We start from the raw sequence: 18,226 nt of genomic DNA, 5'->3' as shown, positions 1-18,226 counted from the left end.
ATTCTACACAGCGTATTCTATACATTACTAAAATTATTGCAAAATTACACAATCGTGACGTTATCTGATTAAAGGGACCTTACTGTCGATGGCACTTAAGGCGTTATGAACGATGTGCGTATACAAATACGACGCCGCGGGACGTAAGCGCCATAGACAATAAGGTCCCTTTACCCAGATAACGTCACAATTTTCGGACCGTTCACTTATCAAATTAACTGCTAGCATAAAAACTACTAATTATGTATTAGCCTAAATGACCCACTCAACAGGATGGTCCAGTCTTATTACGTTTGTGATTTCAAAGCATTCCTACAGAATCATGTTTAAAAGGCTGATTGCTAATGTATACCTAAATTTTAAACTTTTAAATTTGAAAGTTCTTTGAGAGTAGAGTTTCCAAAGTAAACATCGTTTATACAGTGAAACTCTCACACGTGTACCAACACTACTTATTAGACGGAGCAACGAAATCACGGAACTTCGTAATTAGCAACCTACAAGTTCTCAGGTATACGAGGAATATATTTCATTTATCATATATGTGGTGTTCCTTAAAAGGTCCTTATGCAATGAGCATGGCCCCCTTAGCAATGAAAAACCGGCCAAGAGCGTGTCGGGCCACGCTCAGTGTAGGGTTCCGTAGTTTTCCGTATTTTTCTCAAAAAATACTAAACCTATCAAGTTCAAAACAATTTTCCTAGAAAGTCTTTATAAAGTTCTACTTTTGTGATTTTTTCATATTTTTTAAACATATGGTTCAAAAGTTAGAGGGGGGGGGACGCACTTTTTTTTCCTTTAGGAGCGATTATTTACGAAAATATTAATATTATCAAAAAACGGTCTTAGTAAACCCTTATTCATTTTTTAATACCTATCCAACAATATATCACACGTTGGGGTTGGAATGAAAAAAAATATCAGCCCCCACTTTACATGTAGGGGGAGTACCCTAATAAAACATTTTTTTCCATTTTTTATTTTTGCACTTTGTTGGCGTGATTGATATACATATTGGTACCAAATTTCAGCTTTCTAGTGCTAACGGTTACTGAGATTATCCGCGGACGGACGGACGAACAGACAGACATGGCGAAACTATAAGGGTTCCTAGTTGACTACGGAACCCTAAAAAGCACATATTTCATATGCATCTATATCGCAGTACATTCAGGGATCACCCCAAAAGTCACGTACGAGTTGGAATCACTTCAGCATATTACCACGCTGCGCGAAATTAGCTCGGCTAACCTAATTTCCTTTTAATACATCAAGATGCATGCAAATGTGTGAACTATGAACTTCGCGTTGTCCCTCTCTGGCTTTTAAATTTGGAGTATCGTGCGTCTCATTCGCGAGGTGGTCCCGGACGGTTGCTATGGGAACGAGCAGAGCTTGTGGCGTTCCGAACAAAGAATTGTTGTTTCTGATCGGGAACCTGCTTCTAGGTAAATTGTTATTTCAATAATATTGCGTTGGAGAATATTCTAATAGAATTGTAAAGAAGTTTATATAACATACCTCCACTGGGTATTAATTTGCGACGAGGGGGAGCACAAATTTGCCGCCAATTTTGGGGCTAATTGATTTACTAACTTTGGGAGATCTGACACAAGGGAGGTGGGAGGTGGGAGGTAGGCTGTATGTAGCCCATTCAATTGGTCGACAAATATGATGTTTCTTTATTTACTATTTGTACATACCTATTCAGTAAGTTACATTCGCATGAACGTTACCTGTTTGAATAATAAAACATTATTATTTTGATTCACTTAACATACTAAGGCTTTGTCTGGACTAGAAGACCAGTCTACAAACTCATTTTTCATAGTTTTATACTTCTTAAATTCGTTTTTTTAGAATAAAATCAGTCATAACTACTAAAGTATAGTTTCGTCGCGTTTACTTACTGTCGCTCCATAGGAAACCAATAAAAGTTTGTACCTGGAATAAAACAAAATTAATTAATTAATTATTGATTGTTACATGTCGCATTATAGTTTAATTATTTATTTATTATTTACTTTTCTAAAAGGTATGAAATGAAAAACCTAGATATAGTTAAAATGAGCTACAATTATTGTATTTCGCATTTATTGTCTTATGGTACAGAGTACAGACTTGGCAACGCTGTACTGAAAATTGCAAAACGTGACCAACAAAATAGTGCAAAAAATATGTTGATGCGCAGAAACAAAGTGGAAGTTCCGGAACAAAGGCCAATTGTATTCGTCTGTAATTTATATAAAAAAGGGACGTTGTAATCCAGCTAGTCGCAGCTAGTAGTCGAAAACCGGCCAAGAGCGTGTCGGGCCACGCTCAGTGTAGGGTTCCGTAGTTTTTTGTATTTTTCTCAAAAACTACTGAACCTATCAAGTTCAAAACAATTTTCCTAGAAAGTCTTTATAAAGTTCTACATTTGTGATTTTTTTCATATTTTTTAAACAAATGGTTCAAAAGTTAGAGGGGGGGGGACGCACTTTTTTTTCCTTTAGGAGCGATTATTTCCGAAAATATTAATATTATCAGAAAATGATCTTAGTAAACCCTTATTCATTTTTAAATACCTATCGAACAATATATCACACATTGGGGTTGGAATGAAAAAAAATATCAGCCCCCACTTTACATGTAGGGGGGGTACCTTAATAAAACATTTTTTTCCATTTTTTATTTTTGCACTTCGTTGGCGTGATTGATATACATATTAGTACCAAATTTCAGCTTTCTAGTGCTAACGGTTACTGAGATTATCCGCGGACGGACGGACGGACGGACGGACGGACGGACGGACGGACGGACGGACGGACGGACGGACGGACGGACGGACGGACAGACAGACATGGCGAAACTATAAGGGTTCCTAGTTGACTACGGAACCCTAAAAAACGATTTTATGAGAAAATCTGTACCTGAAGTTTCGGGATTACTTCCTTGGGCCGAAACATGATTTTATACCGAAATCGGACACCACAACCACCAGCAGCAACAAAGTATAGAAACTAAAAAGTGGCAAAATTGTAGTTTCGTCGTCCCTTTCCAATCAATATGTTACTTTCTACTCCTTTTTGCCAGGCTCTACACGACTGAAACTAAAATACAGTTTGGTGCGACGTGCGACCGAAAACAGAAGCAGTTTTTGATCCTAAAATTTGGTCGGAACACTATTTTAATACCAAAACGGGAAACTTTAAGACATTAATTCTAATTTATATATCAATTTGATCAACTTTTAGAAAAGTACAGTAAGTATAGATTTAAAATAGCAGGTGAAACTAGGAGTAGTCAATCATTGGTCATTCTAAAATAAAAACAATTAATAAAGTACATGGCTTATAGCGGTCTAGTAGCTTATAAAATGCACTTGAATGCAGTAGTAATGAATAAAATGCATAGCCTCATTAGTGACGCGCCAATTAAAATTTAAATATACATACTTCAATTAAGAGTGTCTATTCATTACGTGCAAGCTCCGAGTGTGGCGATCTTTAAATTATTATCTTTGGAAATACTTACTACCTAGTACTTTTTGTGTCCGAAATGGGAGAAATAGAGAACCGAGACGACCCTCAGCCTCCGGTCAAAACATGATATTTTTGCTGAAGCTTGCCAAAATATGAACTTTATTAGGGTACTAATCATTACTCTAAGAATAACTGTATTTTCAGTCAGAGATTTTTGCCAATTTTGGCATGGGCTGCAATTTTCAGAAAGTTCATGGACCCATGGTACACGAACAATGCAGCTCTAGATACAGACAAGAGGCATTCCTTAAAAACAAGCGCAAGCGTTCAGAAGTTGAAATAAAATGATACAAAAAATGGAGAATTTATTAATTCAATCTAAAAATCAATTAACGGGTATAATATTTGCAGATCCTTGAGAAAAGTGCCTCTAAGGGGAGGCACAAAAGACAGGTAATAACAGGGAAAAGGCGCAAGACGAAAACAATATCGGCTCGAGGGAAGTCGGGACACTTCATAAACAACGGCTATCGATTATGTTTACAAACTGCTCTTGAACGGGCCTGTTATTGCCAAAGCTCAGTCATGGAGCTAGTGGCTTGATAAGGCAATTTTCATACTTTAGCTTAAGGGGCCATCCACACTCATAAGACGCATGTCTTGAGGTGCGGAACGGACGTCCGCGCCACGCCGCCTGAATGTAATTTAAAAAACGTCTCCTCAGTACATTTTGTATAGGAAGGACGCAAGAGACGTCTCTTGTCGCGCTCCAGGCGGCGCGGCGCGCGCCAAGCGACGCGTCGCCTGGGGGCGCGTCTTACATCCTTCCTACGTGTCTCTTGTGTGGGGGTGATCCCTAAGTTAGGCGTCCACATGTGTCCGTATTGTATGCATCGGACACATCGCATTTCGTTCACTGATATTGTGGTACGTACGGAGCGGATCGGTGAACGCACATGTGTGACTTTATATATAAATAATATGTGATGCGTTCCATAGGTGCGATGCGGGTCTGTAGACGCTTACCTGTATAGGTTAGGTACCTATTCAAAGTGGCCCTGACCTAGAAGCTACCCGACGAACGGAAACAATGCTGCCCTAAATCTACCCGGAGTCGATTTTTGGAGCAAAAGCTTAGGGTAAATATTCGGGTGGAGTGGGAGTAGGTTATTCCAGCTGGCCAGAAATGAAGTCAGTGATAGAATGATGTACCCCAGCAGAGGGTAACAGGATTCAATGAAGAAGAAGATTATAGCGAAATTAGTCCCAAATACGGGACCGACAAACGCGATTGATAAGAAGCAAATGTATATATTGAGAAACTGGATAACTTTACCTTATCGAGAAAAACTTGATTTGGAATATCGGTCCATATAGCTTTTAAGTAACTAATAGAGCTACCTACGCCTGAAGCGTGGGAATTTCTTTCCATTAACTTTAGCTTACGCGCCTATAAGGAGGCGCATGGAGACATTGACATCGTGGGGAAGAATGTTTCTTCTCAAAGTTCGGATTTAACTTTCTGTTTGTTTTATTTTGTTCCCTTATTCGGATTGAAACCTGGAGCTTCCGGCTTCAAAGGCAGTATAACTAACGACTAGGTTATGTTATAACGAGATGTCGTTATAGCATAACCTAGTCACATGGGGACATGATGGTCCCTACCCACCCTCAACCATGAGGAACCGAGGAAGAAGAAGGTTATGTTAACGACTGAAAGTAGTAAGAAGCGAGGTCAGACTTAAACTAGCTTATCTCGAGCGAAATGTTCGCAAGCGGCAGGAATACCTCTATCAGCCTAGTATGATTTCTGCCTGATTGGGTATCGATATTTTCAACTTGAATGAATCTGTATTTCAATGACGTAGGGAGGCTGGAAAAATATAGACTCGGAATTGAGAGAACATTTAAGTTTTATTTGCAACAGTTTGGCTTAGTAACAGACATTCTTAGTAAAAGGATCGATCCTACCTATCATAACGTTTTGCGTGTTCACCATAGGTTTTACTGAACTAACCAACTTCTTTTTCTGCCCTCCGGCCGAGAAACGCCAACATACTTCTCACTGCGCTATACGAAGTTACCGCTTTCCAGTTACGTCGAACAGAGACATAGTTTTATACCGAATTTGCTACTTGCACCACCCTCATTAAATGAGTAAAATTTTTGTCGGCTTTTCCATATTTATTTATTTATTTATTGTTTACTAGCTATTGCCCGTGGCTTCGCTCGCATTAGAAAGAGACAAAAAGTAGCCTATGGCTCTCCATACCTTCAACTATCTCCACTTAAAAAATCACGTCAATTCGTCGCTCCGTTTTGCCGTGAAAGTCGGACAAACAAACAGACACATCGCACACACTTTCCCATTTATAATATTAGTATGGATTAAGAATAATATTAGTATGGATTAAGAATAATATTAGTATGGATTAAGAACATATTAAATTGTATATTGCCAAATTAGTTCCAAAGGCCGCCACCAGCGTTAATGTTAGACATGTCATGAGGTGTATTTATGACAATCAGCGCCATTCTGTCACGCAAGTTGCCAATACACCTCAGCACTAAAAGTGCCCCACACACTATCAGTTCGCTGGGTGGCACCCTGTCAGGTATATAGTCAGTGTGTTCCATAAATCAGAAAGTTACTTACTGCGCAGTGGTCGACCGTTAAAAAGTACTTTAAATTCACGCCAATATAAAAAATTAAAAACTCAATAAGTACACTGGCCGAAAATAATGAGAGATGAAACAGAGAACACGCTTACGGGTTTTATTTGTAAATGCGGCGGATTCCCACCATTGCGCAGTGGCAACAAACATTCCACTTAATTGAACGTGCCAGGATATTGCAGCATTCTTCTTCAAACAAATACAGGCGACACACATTGCCGTTTATTGGGTAGACTTGCTGTTACGTCAATGTTTGGTACGAGAGTCTGTATAACTGTTAGGTATATTGACAGGAGGTTCATTCATGTCAATAGAGTCAATATTGATTGAGTAAAGCTTTTTATATTTGCCGTTTAATAAATTCAATCAAACATTCCAAGCTATTTTAAAGTATTTTAAAATCATCTGCCATAGATAAAAGCGTCTAATATGGCAGTGGGCGCTATGATTTGCGACGTTATATTCTATACTAATGTGATGCCTCGCTATAAGTTACTAGAATCGATCAACATTTTTAATTTCAAACACGGCAAAAAATGGCTGCCGTAAAGTAATAGTACATTACATCAGAGGCCGGGAAAATGAGGATTTCCGGCCAAGTGGGTATATACGGCCGAGCGAGCGTGCGACTTTATTCCGTTTTCACGTAAATGCGGAGTTTTACTTTATTTGTAAATGCAAGAGACAATAGCTGTTTAGGAAATCTAGTTCGTTCTATTTTCAAACGAAGTCTCTGTTGCGCAACTGGACAAATGCCTAGAGATACGATACGAGTGTACGTTATCTCAGTGTTCGAATTCGAACGTTGAAAAGTTACTTAAACATTAACCCCCTTATTTATAATATAAACGTTCACCAAAAGTTATCAAGCCGATAAAGTTCGTTTGTCTCTTTCTATCACACCAATACGTCAGAAAGGGACAGAACAAACTTTATCGGCTTGATGACTTTCGTGCACGTTTATGAAAAAAGGGGTAAAAGTTTAAAACCCCATCTTGTTCCCACACAGCAGTGATAATAGTGCAGTGCACACAGTGCAATATTTAACAGTTTATTTGCGCAGAGCACCAAGGTCACTGTTGCTGCAACCGGGCGTCGAAGATTTCGTTTAATCTCGCCCGATCCAAGGGTATCGAATGACTGCTTTCGCATCCTATACATTTGCTGCTATTAAAGTATACATTAACGTTACAATGTTTCAATATTTGTTAAATCACTAGACTAGCGGGTTAAAAAAAATACCTGCCGAATTTTAATTGTAGTGGAGAAGATGAAGAATATCCATTGCAAATGAGACACCAAAACAATCTTTGTCATTTCATAAAATCACTCGTGGAAATGTCTTTTTGAAAAGGGGTAACTTACTTTCCTTTTCTTAAGCAAAACTCTGAATCGTTATTCATAAAAAATAGATTATGTGACCTATTTAAAAAGGCATAATTAATTGTGGGGTCCGTGGGGGGGAATAAGGATCTTTTAGGTATGAAACAACACGATGAATCGTGACTTCCATCGCCATAAAAGCAAATACAGATTTTCCATTGTTGTGGATTTAAAAACCTTATTTGTTGTCACACTTGAACTATCGACCCTAACTGTTCAATTTACTAACTCATTTCAAGTCTACAAAGTTATTACAGACGACTTAATGTATTTGGAAAGTGAATTAGTATTAGATTATCTTATCGCCGGTCTTGAAGCCTCGTCTGTCTATATCCCCTTGGTAATGGACACATGTCAACTCGTGTAATGAGGAACACATGTGACCGGGTAACAACCTTGCGAGACACACGAAAACGTCATTACTACTTCATTACACGTTGTTGAGAAAGGTTGTCTCAAGTCTAGATGTTTCTTCATGTCGTTGAAAAATGGTATGGACGGAATAGCAGAATTCCTCTTCTTTGACTTCTGCTTTATTACAATGACTTATGAGATGCATGGGGTCAGCTTTGGGAACTAATACTAATGGATTTGTAAACCTTTGTCGCTTCACAATCATTTGTCTCCAGGACATCCTTAACTACTTGGAACATGATCAGTCCAAACGGGAGCCAGGCTCTTTGAAAATGGCATTATGGTTGTCCCGGTGGCCTAGTGAACATCCACCAACCAATTGGGTGGACATTGTAAGAATTAGGAAGGCAAAAAACCCTGCAAACTGGACTTTAATACACAAAATTACCACTTCAGGTGGTCTCGATCTCGACCCTGAATGAGGAACCATGGAAGAAGAGAAGTGACACGTAATTTGAGAGAAAACACATTTAATAATACGAGCAACACAGGTGCAATACACACTGCATCGTACATAATTTAAAAATATTATCAACACATGTTTCCCCTTATAAAAACTCCATAAATAGACGGTCCCTTGATTTTCATCGCCCATAAAGCCACATGCATCTTTCTACGGCTCTCCACAGCTCACGTTCGTAGGGGAGTTACTTCAACATGTTTAAGCATTGCACCATACTTTCATATCTATAGTGTTAATGAAAGATGCATTGAATTCATGCAAGCGGGCGATCAAAGAAATAGACGCTAAGCGGTTAATGGTTCTATAATTTAATTTTAATGACATTCACGTTGCTTCGTGTCGTCCGCCGCTTGCTTATCAATCATTCCACATACACACTTGAGCAGTTTCGACTAGCCGATGTAAGATTTCAAGCAGTGCCGACAAGATTTATATGGGGTTGCATCCGCGTGGGACCTATCAGGAAGATTTGTAACCGTACACCAAGCGGGATAGCACCACTAAAAAGCTGTTTTAGTAACTCTAATTCCGGGAATGGGCTAAATGTGTCACATATCGGTTTACTGTAAACGCAGACTATTTTAACTGCTTTTTTGTTTGGAATGCCCCGGCTGTGACCTTTTGTCTGAGCGCATTAGCTGTGTCGAGTGGGGTTTAAAATTACATACGTTTCCTTATTCACTTAGTGAATTAGAAATCTAGGGTAATTGCGCTAGAAGCTAGAGGTAGTTTTAGACTAAGCTAAATCGACCTAAACTCAAGAGGTCTGCAAAATGCGATTTCTATCCTTTCCGGTTATTTAAAAAAATCTGCACGGAAGAACTAAACGGAAGCAACTATCACCTATGTTGAATTATAACCATAACATGTACTATTAAATATCCTGTGTTATAACATTTTAGTCTCTAAAATTCTAAATAAGACGCAATACGTGCAAGTTAATTTTAGCACTAAAGGATAACGTCAAAATATATGGCATAAAAGTAATTAATAACAGTACGTATTTATTTCGAGAAATTCTCATCTCAATCGTATTGCATTTTACTGAAAACGCGTTTCGTTCGTCGGGCGCATTTTTTTTGATTTCTCTAAATTGTATTTTTAACACGTAGAGTTTGAGATCACGTAGGAATCTTAAATGGTACCCACTTAGCTTTTTTTAGATGACAGCCTTTTAAATCAAGCGTTAACTTTCAGCTGCTACAATTTTAAATTCCATTTCAAAACTTTTTATTCAATTTTAACTTCTTGATTTTATTTTAAACTGGGAATCAGAGTGAATCCTCGTGAAATAACTTAGCGTAGCGAATAACAATATATTAATGACTTCATATGTTTTATTAATATTTTTGAGTATTCGCCTAAAAATTGAGGATGACTTAGTAACGGCCCAACTATATTAATACAATTTGTTTTTCAATCATTTATTGACACAAACGAGCAGTATGGAGTAACGGGGAGGCACACTGAAAGGTTAGAACAGATGACGCCACTGCAACCGCCGTAGGTATGGACTATGGAGTAATAGTATGTGTCGCTAAGCCAGAAAATAATCTTTGAAGTTCGCGTTTGACAGTGAAAACAGGCGAGTGACGCCGCCTGCAGGGTTAGCGACCTATTAGATAGTCAGTCTCGCGTCGACATAATCTCGCGCCAATCGTGTGCTAACTGCTTGCTAACCCTACAAAGTCCTGTCAGATACGATAAAATACGTATTTATATAAATAGAATAAAATGGAGTGTAGCAGAGCATGTAATGGTATAATGCGCGACTTTATTGGATTACCATTCACGGCAGAACGACGATGTCACCGGCATTGACTGCAAATTGCCTTATACAGATATATGCATATGTAATTGTATAGAAATCAATTAAGCAAATGCAGACAGTGTGTCTACTTAGAACTCAGTGTATCTTAATCGAAACTATGACTCACGAGATGTACTTATTCGAACACATTTATTTAATGTCGTTATCACCAATGCTGTTAATAATGTCACCATGACTCGAAACATGCCATAGCGATGTAATACACAGGAGTGACATGAGTAACTATAACCGTGTTTTTATTGAAAAATATTGATTTAATTCATGTTTTAATGCTGTATATAATTTGACTTTGAAACTTGTACGAGGGTCGTTTCGAAAGTTGTTAGCTGTAGGTTTCAGTACATTTTCTAGGTACCGGCCACATCAGTCTTACGTCCTTCCTATACAAAATGTACTGAGGAGACGTTTTTTGAGCGTCGCGTGTCTCGGGGCGTTTCGTGAGCGATTGTGCCATTCGTCGTGGCGCGGTTGCGCGCCCCGAGACACGCGACGCTCTGATGTGGCCGGTCACTTAGTTAAGTGAAACTAACATAACGTAACCCTAGTTTACTTATCTATATAACGTGTATCTGTTTGAAGTCGCACCTGATGGAAAGTGACGACAAGGCCGAGGTCTGTATCTGTTAATATCACACACACAAAGATACTTCAGAGGCATATTCGTTTTCAGTAATAAATTAAATATTCTAATGTTTTTTTTTTATCTGATTATACCATGATGGCTAGGTCCGAAAGTGATAAACCCCAAAGATATACCCGACTATATGTATATTTTGATAGCCTACGATTGATACTGTTTGGTATTGATATAGTAAAACATTGTAAAAGAAATAAGTCAAAGGTTTAATAAAAACACAACCTTAGATAACCTCCAGACGAGACGCTTCGTTAAAATCCAGTTCGATATAATTTTTATCAGCGGGACACAAAGGCTAATTATTGCAGTTTGTTCTCACGCTACTAGGAATTTATTTCAGGTTATCGATTGTTAACCTTTGTACGCCGTTTGTATCTGTAATTCAAGAACATTGCACGTGCTGACATCTGTGGTATTACTTAGCAAATCGTACAGCATCCTATTATTATCGTCCTGCTGAAACCGAGGACCTTGCGGTGGTTTGGGCATATGCAACGTACCTATGGCTATCGCAAGCGCGGTGTAGAGGTACTATCAGTTGCAAAAGTGCATGGAGAAATTATGAATGAATTCATTGATAAATTCGCCATCCACTTTTGCAGCTAATAGTACTTACTTACCTACCATGGTAAAAAGTCACGAAACTGACGAAACCCACAAAAACGTCTGATCCGAAGATCTTCGACGACCGGTCTGGCTCAGTTGGTTTGGTAGTGACCCTGCCTGCTAAGCCGCGGTCCTGTTTTCGAATCCCGGTAAGGGCATTTATTTGTGTGATGAGCACCGATATTTGTTTCTGAGTCATGGATGTTTTCTATGTATACAAGTATGTATTTATCTATTTAAGTATGTAAATCGTTGCTTAGCACCCATAGTACAAGCTTTGCTTAGTTTGGGGCTAAGTTGATCTGTGTAAGGTGTCCCCAATATTTATTTACTTTATTTATTTAAGCTGCCCCGCAACAACACATGAAGACCTCGTCGGTGTAGAAGGCGAGCAACGTCGATAGGCAAACGCAACCGGCAAATGCAGCGGCGGGGCAAGGCGCTTGTGATGCGTCTCAAGAGGGCGTGCGCCGGGATACTTGTAGTGGCGTGCGGTCAATCACTGCACCTTTCTTCCCCTGTCAGTCGTCTCGGTTATCCGATCCACTGGCAATCGGGGACCTAAGGCGAGAGAGTGGATCTGCACCTGCGCAACTGCTTATCCACTTAAATATATTCACGCGTAGATGACTCCAGCAACATTCAAGGACTACGATCATACAAGACCTGCGGCGATGGGGTACTGATGGTGAGGTGAGGGCCTGGTGTGCCCGAGCCTTAGTTGGTGCTCTGCACGTTAGGCGGCCGGCTGGTGATGGTCGCTCCGGGACTCGACAGAGATGAGAGGACTGGTTCGGCAGCACAGCTGGCGACAAAGCAGCCCTTTTTAGGATCGCTCTGCTTTCCCCAATCAGGGGAGGGGCCTAGAAAAGGTGGCCTAAAAATAGTTCGTCTCATATTTTCGCATGTGGCTAACCGCGGTCACTTGTTCACCACTTAATGCGGTCGAAAGAAGAAGAATGTAAATAAATCACAACAACACCTTGTTTTAGGCACCTGGAACGTGCGAACTCTCTTAGACAGCGAACGCAATATATGCCCTGAGAGGAAGACTGCGCTAATAGCTAGGGAACTGGCTAAATATAACATCGATATCGCCGCCATCAGTGAGACCCATCTCGGCGACTCAGGTTTTTTGCGTGAGGACCTGGGTGGATACACCTATTATTGGAGCGGGAAACCACAGAGTGAAAAAGCAGCAAGTGGAGTGGGATTTGCTATACGTATACAAGATAGCAGGGTCTCTACTAGATCTTCCAAAAGGCATTAGTGACAGAATAATGACGTTGCGACTTCCATTAACCACAAATAAATTTATTCATCTGGTCAGTGTTTACGCACCCACCCTGCCATCCCCTGATGAGGAGAAGGTCAAGTTTTATCAAGAACTTCGAAGCGTCCTCGGAAAGATCCCACCTGCCGACAAAATAGCTTTGCTTGGTGATTTCAATGCTCGCGTTGGCACTGAACATAGTTCGTGGGAGGGAGTCCTCGGGCGTCATGGAGTTGGGAAATGTAATACTAGCGGATTGGATCTTCTCACTCTCTGTGCTGAATTTGGACTTTGCCTAACAAACACGTGCTTTCCGCTGCCAGACAAGTTTAAAACCACATGGATGCACCCACGATCCCGGCACTGGCACCTCTTAGATTATGTCATAGTACGCCAGAGGGATATGGCTGAAGTACTCATCACTCGAGTGATGAGGGGTGCTCAGGGCTGGACGGATCACAGACTTATTAGATCCAAACTGCGTATTGAACTTAGGATTCCACGTCGAGCTCCACACAAGATTCCAGCAAGGTTATCGTGTGTTAGGTTGATCAACGATCAAGATCTTAGTCGGCAACTAGATGATGCGTTTGGTACAGCTGCAGGAGATATACCAGAATATGTATCAGTTGATGACCATTGGCAAACGTATGCTACTTGCCTACATAACTGTGCGTCACAAGTAATTGGCAAACCGCAAAAGAAAAACCAAGACTGGTTCGACGCTTCAGACGCGGATATCCGGAAACTTGTTGACGATTTCAGACGCTCACTGCGTACTTGTAACGTCGCTGAAAGAAATGCGGCACAACAACGACTGAAACTGAAGGTTCGTCTCCTGAAGGATAAATGGTGGACAGACAAAGCAACCGAAATGCAGCTATATGCAGACACAAATCAAACCGGTAGATTCTTTGAATGTCTCCAGGGTATCTTTGGTCCAAAACCGCAGAAAATAGCGCCTATCTACAGCAAAGATAAGAGCTCCCGACTGACAGAGCAGTGCGACATTCTTAGCCGATGGGCAGAGCATTTTAGTGAGGTTCTAAACCCTCCAACCCAAACCACTGACTTACAATACATTGAGGCTATCGAAAGCTTGCCCACACAAGATGACCTTGCTAATCCTCCATCATTCGTCGAACTCAATGCAGCAATAAATAAACTGAAAAACTCCAAGACCCCAGGGTCAGATAGCTTACCGTCAGAATTATACAAATATGGCGGACCTAACATTAGAAGCAGACTATTTGATCTTGTCAACAAAATATGGGAACGTGGAACGGTGCCGCAAGACTGGAAAAATGCCTCCATTTGCAAGCTATATAAGGGCAAGGGCGATATTTCTGACTGCAGCTCATACAGAGGCATCTCACTCCTGTCGACTGCCGGCAAGGTTCTTGCTCATGTAATAAATAAAAGATTGACCCTTCTTGCTGAAACACTGCTCCCAGAAACCCAATGTGGCTTCCGCCCAGGCAGAGGTACGGTAGATGCTGTCTTTGTTGTTAAACAAATCCAAGAGAAAAGTCTAGAGCAGCACCGTCCTCTGTTTATGTGCTTTGTCGATCTAGAAAAAGCGTTTGATCGTGTACCACGGGAGGCCCTTTGGGTTGTGCTAGGAAAAGTTGGCTGCCCTGCGAAGCTTGTTAACCTAATACGCCAATTCCATGATAACATGATGGCTACAGTTCGGCACGAAGAAAGCTTCTCAGACCCTTTCCTAGTCTCTTGCGGTGTGAAGCAAGGATGTGTCTTGGCGCCTACTTTGTTTGCGTTATACTTTGCTGCTGTGTTGACAGACGCAAGAAAAACCTGCAGTGGTCTTATGCAGATTAAATCCAGGACAGATAAATCCATTTTTGATCTCTCACGATTCAGGGCCAAACGGCGAGTAAGAGAACTTTCCATAATGGAAATGTTATACGCGGATGACGTTTGCCTTATGGCGGATTCGGCGGAGGCCCTTCAGTCATACGTGGATTCTCTTAACATATCGTGCCGACAGTTTGGCTTGGTTATAAGTGTGACGAAAACACAGGTGCTAGTGCAGCCACCTAGGGGCTGTCACTCAGAACACTCATGCATCAGACTGGATAACGAAGAGCTAAAAGAAGTGTCACACTTTAGGTACCTGGGAAGCAAGCTCCGGAACGACAATAGCCTAATGTCCGAAATACCGTCTAGGATATCCAGTGCAGCTGCAGCGTTTGGGAAACTAAATAACCGTGTTTGGCGATCACATGACATTAAGCTAACAACCAAAATGTTGGTCTATAAGGCCATAGTCATACCGACGCTTCTTTATGCCGCAGAAACCTGGTGCTGCTACAAAGCAGACATAAAAAAGCTGGACTCCTTCCATCTACGCTGTCTTCGCTCAATTCTGCGCATAAAGTGGCAGGACAAAATACCGAACACGGAGGTCCTCCGTCGCGCCAGGATGCCGGGTATCCAGGCACTCGTCATTAAGCACCAGTTGAGGTGGGGTGGCCACGTCGTACGCATGGACGATAGTAGATTACCCAAAGCGGTTTTCTATTCCGAACTCGCTGTCGGAAAGAGGAAACAGGGGGGTCAGTACCTACGCCACAAGGACGTCCTCAAGCGTCACCTAACCACTTGCGGCATACCGAGTGACTCCTGGGAGGAGATGGCGTTGCGTAGAACTGAATGGCGCGCAACTGTGTATAAAAAAGTTGAACAATACGAGCGGCAACGTTTAGAAGACCTGGATGCTAAACGCCATCTCCGTAAGACACGACCGAAGCCCTCGTATAGCTATACCTACAACCCCGCCGGCCAGCTTCATTGCGCAACCTGTGATCGCACTTTCAAAACCAAGTTTGGCTTCGCAAGCCACATCAGAGCGTTCCATGCTTCGGATCAATAACCGTTGGAGGAGTCGCCGTCGCTGGACACGGCGAGGAGGACTATATATATATATATTATTTAAGCTGAAAATGCCTAAAGAGCAGGGCTCGGATACCGGTTAAATTTTCAAACCATTATCATGTACTTGCGGCAAAACCTTTAAATTTCGTTTTCGCTCGAATAACCGCTATTTTTAAACCGGTTTTTAGGGGAACGCTTTCATAAAGGTTTCGTTCGATTAACCGGTTTAGAACAAAACAAACCGGTTTATTCCGTAGCATAATAGGTAATTACTGTTCTAACCAAACAAAAAAAGTCGTTGCGCGAACGTAAGTATTTACGCGGCGCCGGTGCGTCTCGCCGCTCGTCGAATAAACCGGTTTATTTCGGTTAAAATAAAGTTCTCATAACGTTCGCGTTCTTTAAAAAGTTCGGAGTAAAATCGAAATAAACCGGTTTTAACCGGTAAAGAATAAACCTTGCTAAAGAGTCAAAATACAAGGGACTAGAGAAGACGCATCCGACTTGACCAAAACTTACAATATGCTGGTTCATTGTCGGGTTGTACAGGCACGAAAGAACTGTAAAACGCTTTGTAAATCATCTGACCAGATGTAGTTAACAGGTCTAATGATGAGGGACTTGATGAGTTACCTATCAAATATAAATTGTTTGCATCATTAAAGTTTACTTTCACAATAAATGCGTCATCATAGCAATTTAATATTAAACGCTCTTGGCGCCACCTGCAGGAGTTTAAATTTACGTCACGATTAATGGCGTTGAAACTGTTGAAAGATTTAATAAAATCGGTATTTTCTATATTTATTGGTCCTTTAAAAATGATAATTTGAATACCCGTTATTCGATAGGTAAATAAATACCATTTATTTCAATTTCAACGTCCGCCTGTATTCCAAACGCTATAGGCAGACCCCAAGAAACCGCTCACATTTCATTGACGCTCTTGGTAATTAGGGGGTTGAAAGAAAACGAACTATGTATTTCATTTTTAAAGGTAAATTATCCTTGGAGCACTATAAGTTAGCTTCTAACAGATGCAAACAGTAGTCCAAGTAAAACAGGAACTAAAGTAAATAGAATTTCCATTTACACCGGTCTGCCAGTTAGCCGGAGTACAGTACAGTCGGAAACGCACGACTGCCAGTGGATTTGCTGCAGGATTTGTGGATCCCCATCGACTAGGTTTATTTATTTCTGTAAACTTATACGCTCTTAGCGCGGTGAGCGAGCGATAGAGTGAAATAGGTAGCCGTTGAAGCTGTTCAAGTAAGGTGTATCCACTACATAATGTCAAGCAATGCAGGTATTTTGTGTGATAAGAAAATATAAGTTCTAATGAGTAGTAATTTCGACACTTTGCGCAAAAAGCAGTACGTAGACATTACGCAAACAATTTGGTCGGTCGATAAACATCACCACTTAAGCCTCCGCCACACATAAGCGTTTTGATAGCGTAGCGTTAGCGGATCGCAACGATAGCGATGCGCCGAACGAATGCTGGCGTTCCGCTCGCAATCCGCGCTCGCAATCCGTTCCCACCGGCGTCCGCTGGGCGCAACGCCAGCGTTCGTCCGGCACACCGCTATCATTGCGCTCCGCTAACGCTCCGCCTACGCTCTAAAAACGCGCATGTGTGGCCGAGCTTTTAGATAGCTTCCCGCCACCTTATTCTTCAGTTTGACCACAACTGTAGATATTTACATTTCATTACATAGATAATATAGTAGGTATTATATTTTACAAATCGCAAATCAAATCAATAAAAACTTTTTAACAAAAAATAAAACCGCCTTCAAAAATAAGCGCGTTACAAAACACGGAGAAACTAAAAAGCAAAAAATAATAAACCTTTGAATTCAGATTTCTTATCGGATTGCAATAATCTAAACATCCAAATTATAAACAAATCAATTACTTTTGTAGTCGGTACCAGACCTGTTCATCGCCTTGCTATTCCTGTTTGCACCACCCAACCATACGCAGGCTGGCACCGACTCCAAAAATAATTGATATGTTTATAATTTGGATGTTTAGATTATTGCAATCCGATAAGAAATCTGAATTCAAAGGTTTATTATTTTTTGCTTTTTAGTTTCTCCGTGTTTTGTAACGCGCTTATTTTTGAAGGCGGTTTTATTTTTTGTTAAAAAGTTTATTTATTTGTTGATTTTTAGTGGTTCCTATTGATATTCTATGTATCAGTCCGAATATATGTACAGTAGTGAAAGAATTATCCTTTAACTCCTAACCATTGAGGAGTTGACCTTCCATCATCAGCTCAGCCACATAAAGTTATCACCATCAGGCGTAAATACTGGTGTACCTTTGAAAAATACACTAAAAACATTTCATGTGCCTATAACATTTGAGGAGTTCCCTCGATTTCTCCAAGATTCCATCATCAGACCCCGACTTGGTGCCAATGGGACCATCTCGGGGTTATACCTGATCGAATGAAAAAAAAATTTTGAAAATCGGTCCATGATTCTCGGAGATATCGAATAACATACTGTTAGAGTAAAAACACCAGGTCACCACTATTAATTATACAGTTTATTAAACGGAATCTCAAAATACAAGT

The 18,226-nt window shown here is 40.7% G+C and overlaps 1 protein-coding gene across 1 annotated transcript in view; it reads right to left on the bottom strand.

Annotated features, from left to right (window-relative positions):
- Positions 1–18,226, bottom strand: part of LOC125235964 (ubiquitin-like protein 3) — a 241,482-nt gene that overhangs the window by 196,327 nt on the left and 26,929 nt on the right. The window lies entirely within an intron of this gene.

The sequence above is a fragment of the Leguminivora glycinivorella genome, chromosome 18 (assembly GCF_023078275.1).
Source record: "Leguminivora glycinivorella isolate SPB_JAAS2020 chromosome 18, LegGlyc_1.1, whole genome shotgun sequence".
Taxonomy (NCBI): domain Eukaryota; kingdom Metazoa; phylum Arthropoda; class Insecta; order Lepidoptera; family Tortricidae; genus Leguminivora; species Leguminivora glycinivorella.
The sequence above is the reverse complement of the archived record's forward strand: the minus strand, read 5'-3'. Positions and strand labels throughout refer to the sequence as shown.